The 5,506-nt window shown below is 42.2% G+C and overlaps 1 non-coding gene across 1 annotated transcript; it reads left to right on the top strand.

Moving 5' to 3' along the window:
* Positions 1-3,268: 3,268 nt before the first annotated feature.
* On the top strand, positions 3,269-3,375 carry LOC114635415. The gene has a single exon (XR_003713466.1). It is a non-coding gene; the product is annotated as a U6 spliceosomal RNA (small nuclear RNA).
* The last annotated feature ends 2,131 nt before the right edge of the window (positions 3,376-5,506 follow it).

Below are 5,506 nucleotides of genomic sequence, written 5' to 3'. Positions count from 1 at the left end.
CTCGGCCACCTAAGACAGGGCAGCCTCGGGTGGGGAGGCTGACCCCGTGACGGATAAGAGTTTGAACACCGCCCTCTAAAGAGACTCAGACCCGCCGTGAGACCCCCCAAAATTGAGAGTTACGAAACCTTCCCAGGGACCTCTGCCACCCTCTATATTTAAACAAAAAGGGGCAGATGTTGGGAGCCACAGCAAGTGCAAGCAAAGTCCGCCATCGCTAGGTGGCGCTGTTGCCATAATTCTTCCTAGTAAACCAGTATACTGCGCATGTGCCATGGTAAAGCCCGCCAAGTTAAGCCCTTCCCACGGCGTTTGGCGCGCTACGAGTGAACAGCCAATCAGGGGGTGAATACCCCGCTCTGGGGTATATAGGCAGTGCTTTCCCACGCCTATTCGTCTTCTACCACCATTTTGGTTTAGGGAAATAAACGTGTTTCTACGGAAGGATTCTGGTGTGTATGTGTGTGTGCGTGTGTGTATGTTTTTGCCGGCGAGACCATTACGCGCGCGCCCCGCACATTTGGTGCCGAAACCCGGGAGAATTTTCCATCGCTTTCAGAAGACCCTCTGCCGCTTCCCATCCACTCGCGGAGTGAATCCAGAACCGTAGAACGGGGTAATGTTCTCTGAAAGATATGTCTCGATTTGATTTAGTTCACTTCCCTCCCCAGTTGGCAAGAACCTTAGAGGCTTTCACTATGGTGTTAGCAGCCTTAGCTTTCTTCCCTTTGGTCCTTGTGGCCGCTCGGAGAGTGGAAAATGGATTACAGGTCAGCATGTCAGGAACAGAGACAGAGAAATGGAAGCACATAAATATTCAGAAAGGAAAAGGGAAAAAAGACGTATTTAAGAAATCAGGCCTCCCCGATAACCAATTCACGGGGATGAGAGATGAGAGAAAGAACGCTCTCGGGAGAGACGGAAGGAAAGTAAGCCTCAGAAAGAGATCTCTTTATCCGGTAAAGGAAGTGCTGGGGCGTGATAGCTCTGGGTCGGAGGAGATGGCTCCCTCAGAGGACTCAGATGGGGAGATAGATGAAGAGGAAGATGCCAGCCAGATGGCGGCCGACGCCGTGAGATCGAGTGCTTGGGTTAATGATGGTTAATTAGAAACTGTGTTTGCAAGAAAAGTGTTTGGGAGAGAAAAGGAATTAGAAAGCAGGGTATTGAAGTGTAAAAATAACTACCCGCTACATCTCCGATGAATGAGATGAAAAGTTACATTTTAAATATGAGAGAGAGAGAAAGAGTTTTAAAAAATACAGGTGCCCTCTCTCTGAGCTGTATCAGCAAAAAGAATGAAAAGGCTATTTCAGAGTTCATCTAGAAGCAGAGAATTCGAGAGATGTCCTGAAATTCTCTGTAGTTCTTAGAGTCCTTCCTTGTCGCTTGTCCTTGGCGCGCTAATGTCCACGTGTTTGTGTTTGCTTTTTGTTTCATTGTCTAAATGTTCTGTGTTTGTTACGTGTTCAAAAAGAAAGATCGTTAAAACTGCTTGATCCAACCTTTGGGAGCTAAAAAAGGTCTTTTCAGGAATTGAGGTTGACATAAGCTGCTTTTAAAAGAGACCAGCAGCATTTTGGGTTTTATAAAGAAGCTAAGAGTCGTTTTGTCCTAGAAAAACCTCTGTGACAAGGTGCTTTTCTCTTGAAATTACAGCTAGAAAGACAAGAAATTTTGTTTGATCTAAAAATAAGATATATAGCCATTTCATTGTTGTTTCGGATTGGTTTTAAAAGTATAAAAATGTTCTACATGTCTTGGTTATAGACTATTGGCTTAAATTATTGTGTGTAATTAAAAATGTACAACTTTGATAACGAAAGGTGGCGTAGAACTAGCTCAGTGTTGGAGTCGTTCAGAAACCAGGTATATAGAAAGTAAGATTTTAGACCAATGTCTCTTCAATGAGATTAAAAGCTGCTTCATGCATTCATGTGTAGAGAATTAGCAACAAAACTTTGTAGCATAGGGGTGGTCTGCTTGGTGTTGATTTTAGAGAAGATAGATTGTTTAAATTGGTTTTGCTTTTGCTTCTCAAAATTAATGGTTACACGCTAATGTTACAAAAGATATTTAAAAATTTAGTTAAACTGCCAGTATTCCATTGGCTACAGTTGACAGTTGTAATCTTGAGTTTAAAATTTTTTTTTTGATTCGCCCATGTTATAGAAAGGGGGGGGCAGCAGGTAGAGTTAAATAAAAATATTTATAACAAGTTGTGATACAATGCTGGCCTGCTAGAGATTAAGAACGTTTACATTTAAATTAAGACACACAGGCTGAGATCTTAACGTGCTTGTAAGACAAGGTCAGTGTGATGTTAATCAGGTTAAACTGCCCACACAGTCCTCAAATCATACAAGCAAAGACAGACTTAGATACTTGTCTTTGCAATGAAATTGCACCCTCATACAATCAGGTTCTGGCCATAACTACACAGAGCCATAGAGATGGGGAGTGTTTTAAATGTAGAAATTTAGATAGTTTTTAAAGTGACTGTCCCAGGAACAGAGACTTAAACAACAGCCAGGTGACCAAGGTTACCTGACACACCTGTCCTTGGTGCAAGAAGGATAATCCTTGGGCCAGGCCTCAGGATATAGGCCAAGATTAAAACATTTACATTTAAATTAGACTTTAACAGAGTAGTTGAGACAGGAGCTTAGATTTCAGACATTCCTATTGTCCTGTCCCGCCTCAAAAAGGGTGTTCTCTAAAATTTGTTTATTGCCTTGCTTGTTCCTTAGGGAGGTGTCAGCCTCAGACTCAAAAGAAATTCAAAACAGCTTTTGGGCCAGGCCAAAATTGTTGGGTGTGATAGAGACAAAATGGCCTTGGTTCCTCTGATGTGTATTAGGTCTTATTAGTAACAAGAGACCTAATCTTAAATTAATAATTGAAGAAAAAAAGGGTTTTAAAAGATTGATAGATACTGGGGCTAATTAACAATTATTAGAAGACAAGATTGCCTTCAGCTTGGCTTTATTTGATACTTCACTCAGCTAAAAAGAGTTGGTTATTCAATTAATCAAAAAACACTAGGGCTGGACAGTGGTGGTGCACGCCTTTAATCCTAGCTCTTGGGAGACAGAGGCAAACAGATTTCTGAGTTCAAGGCCAGCCTGGTCTACAGAGTGAGTTCCAAGACAGCCAGGGCTACACAGAGAAAGTTCAAATTTAAGATTTATAAGACAAATGAGACACTACAGCCTGACTTGCCTACTCCAGCTGCCATTCAAGTAAATACATATAAAAAGTTATTATAGTGCTCGCTTCGGCAGCACATATACTAAAATTGGAACGATACAGAGAAGATTAGCATGGCCCCTGCGCAAGGATGACACGCAAATTCGTGAAGCGTTCCATATTTTTAAAAAAAAAAAAAAAAAAAAAAAAGTTATTATAGATTTAAGAGATTGTTTTATATAGTTCCTTTACCTCCTGGTAAAGGTGAGAGGTTTACATTAAGTAAAATTGCTTGTGATTTTTGAGAGCCCATGAAGCCATTCATAAAAAAAGCTTGCCTCAAAGAATAATTAATGGCCTTAAAAAATTTGTTGTTGCTTTAATACAAAAGGTTAAAGCGTTTAAATCTCTCAGTATATATTATTATTCATTATATATTTTATTGGCTGATCTCTCTAAAAGAGTTTTCCACAAGCCCTTGCTCTAGTACAACGAGCTTTAAAATTTTAGAGTACTTGTTGCTCCAGAAAAGTGATTTTCAAAAGTTGTTAACAGATATTAATTGGCTAAAACCTCATTTTCAACTTGATAGGCCAAAAGAGATAGACAAATAAAAAGACATCTTGACCGGACAATGAAAAAGTCCAGATTCTATTTTATTAAAAGCCAGGGGAGCGGTCTGTGTGTTTCCACAGGAAGAAGACAATCCGTTTTGGCTACCAGAGAGGCAACTCGCGATACTGGAAGGTGACACCCAGACAGACCCTCCAGGCTCTGATGATAGCCCTTGTACTGATCCAAGGAATACAGGTTCCTAGTATTTTTGTTTATTTTATCAAATTCCACCTTTAAGAATTGTACCAATAAAACCTGCTGGATGTCCCAGTGTTGGAATTCTAAAGATTCACTCGCACTATGGTTGCCAGAGTCACGCGATGGGTTCCCATCCCCGTGGAGACTCATTCCACTTTGTCATTATTTAGACAAAAAGGAGATTTGGTATAACTACAGCCATAGTGACGACGATATTAATTAGTGTCGTTACCGCCACTGCCACTGAGATTGCTATGTCAACTTCTGTTCAGGTGGGCACTACCCCCAATTGTCAGCCACGGTGGCAGAGACTGTTAACCTTCAAACCTCCGCCAATACCCTACTAAAAGGCGGGCTAATGATCCTTAATCAACGCCTTGATTTAGTGAGAGAGAGATTGGATATCCTCTTTCAACTAGCCCAATTCAGATGTGAGAGAAAACTGGGTACACTTTACATCACCAGTGTACAGTATAAAAACTTTACTCGTGTAACTAATCTGTCCAGAAAATTGTTTCAGTATCTTACAGGAAACTACTCAGAAAACTTCAGTGAGACACTCAGAAAATTGAGAACAGCTGTGGTGAACATCAACTCGACACACGTGGATCTGTCCCTGACTGAGGGACTGTCCTCCTTTCCTTTTCTTCCCTTTTTTAAGTGGGTGGGAGTAGGCCTGTTTAGTTTACCCTAAGTTGTGGTTTAGTATTCATCCTTTGATTGGTTTGCGAACTCATAGCTCAACAGAATCTTGACAAGGCTATTATTGGCCAGGCGTTTGTGACCAAAGTACTAGGGGCTTTCCCTGCAGTGTAGCTTTCACTGCTTCGAAAATGAGCAGTCCTCCCCACGAGTAGTGGTGCTAAATGTTAGGCCATCAGTGTTGCACCCCAGAGATTTGCCCATTACACTGGGTCAGTGAAGAGTCTTGGCCTGGCTGATTCTTGTCTGTATAGCTGTGGTACCTGAATTTTGAGACAAACAGCCCTTGCACCCCTAAGAGATGACTCCATTGCACAGAGATGGGTGTTTGCATCTCTTTCTGTTCCCTTTAGCCCTTACACCCAGAGGACTTGTGTTTCCATTGCACCTGGTAGGGTAAGGGAGACGGTCTTGAACTGTTGGTTCTTGAACGCTTATTCCCCCAAGATGGAATTCGCTCGATCGACCATGGGTTTGAGTCATAACCGGTACCATACTAGAACAGACCAAGAACAGCCAGTTAGATAACTCCATCCTTTTTTCTCCAGGACAGCTGCCATTGGTCCCAATGACGGGAATTAGGCTGATGCCACATGCCAGATTTACACCATGAAGACAACTGAGGAATTGATGACAAGCCAACCCCATGACGGGATTAGCGAGTGGCAATGACCCGGGCGCGGGTATATCCCTCGCAGCCTAAGACAGGGTGGCTTGCTTTTCCTTGGTGTTAGCCCTATTGATGCTGGCTGTGGAGAAATGTCAGTCAGCCTAGACACGGGACATCGGCCAGTGCCTGTTT

This window comes from Grammomys surdaster, unplaced genomic scaffold, assembly GCF_004785775.1.
Source record: "Grammomys surdaster isolate TR1022 unplaced genomic scaffold, NIH_TR_1.0 103702, whole genome shotgun sequence".
Lineage (NCBI taxonomy): Eukaryota > Metazoa > Chordata > Mammalia > Rodentia > Muridae > Grammomys > Grammomys surdaster.
Note: the sequence above shows the minus strand (reverse complement) of the source record. Positions and strands in the feature narration are given on the sequence as shown.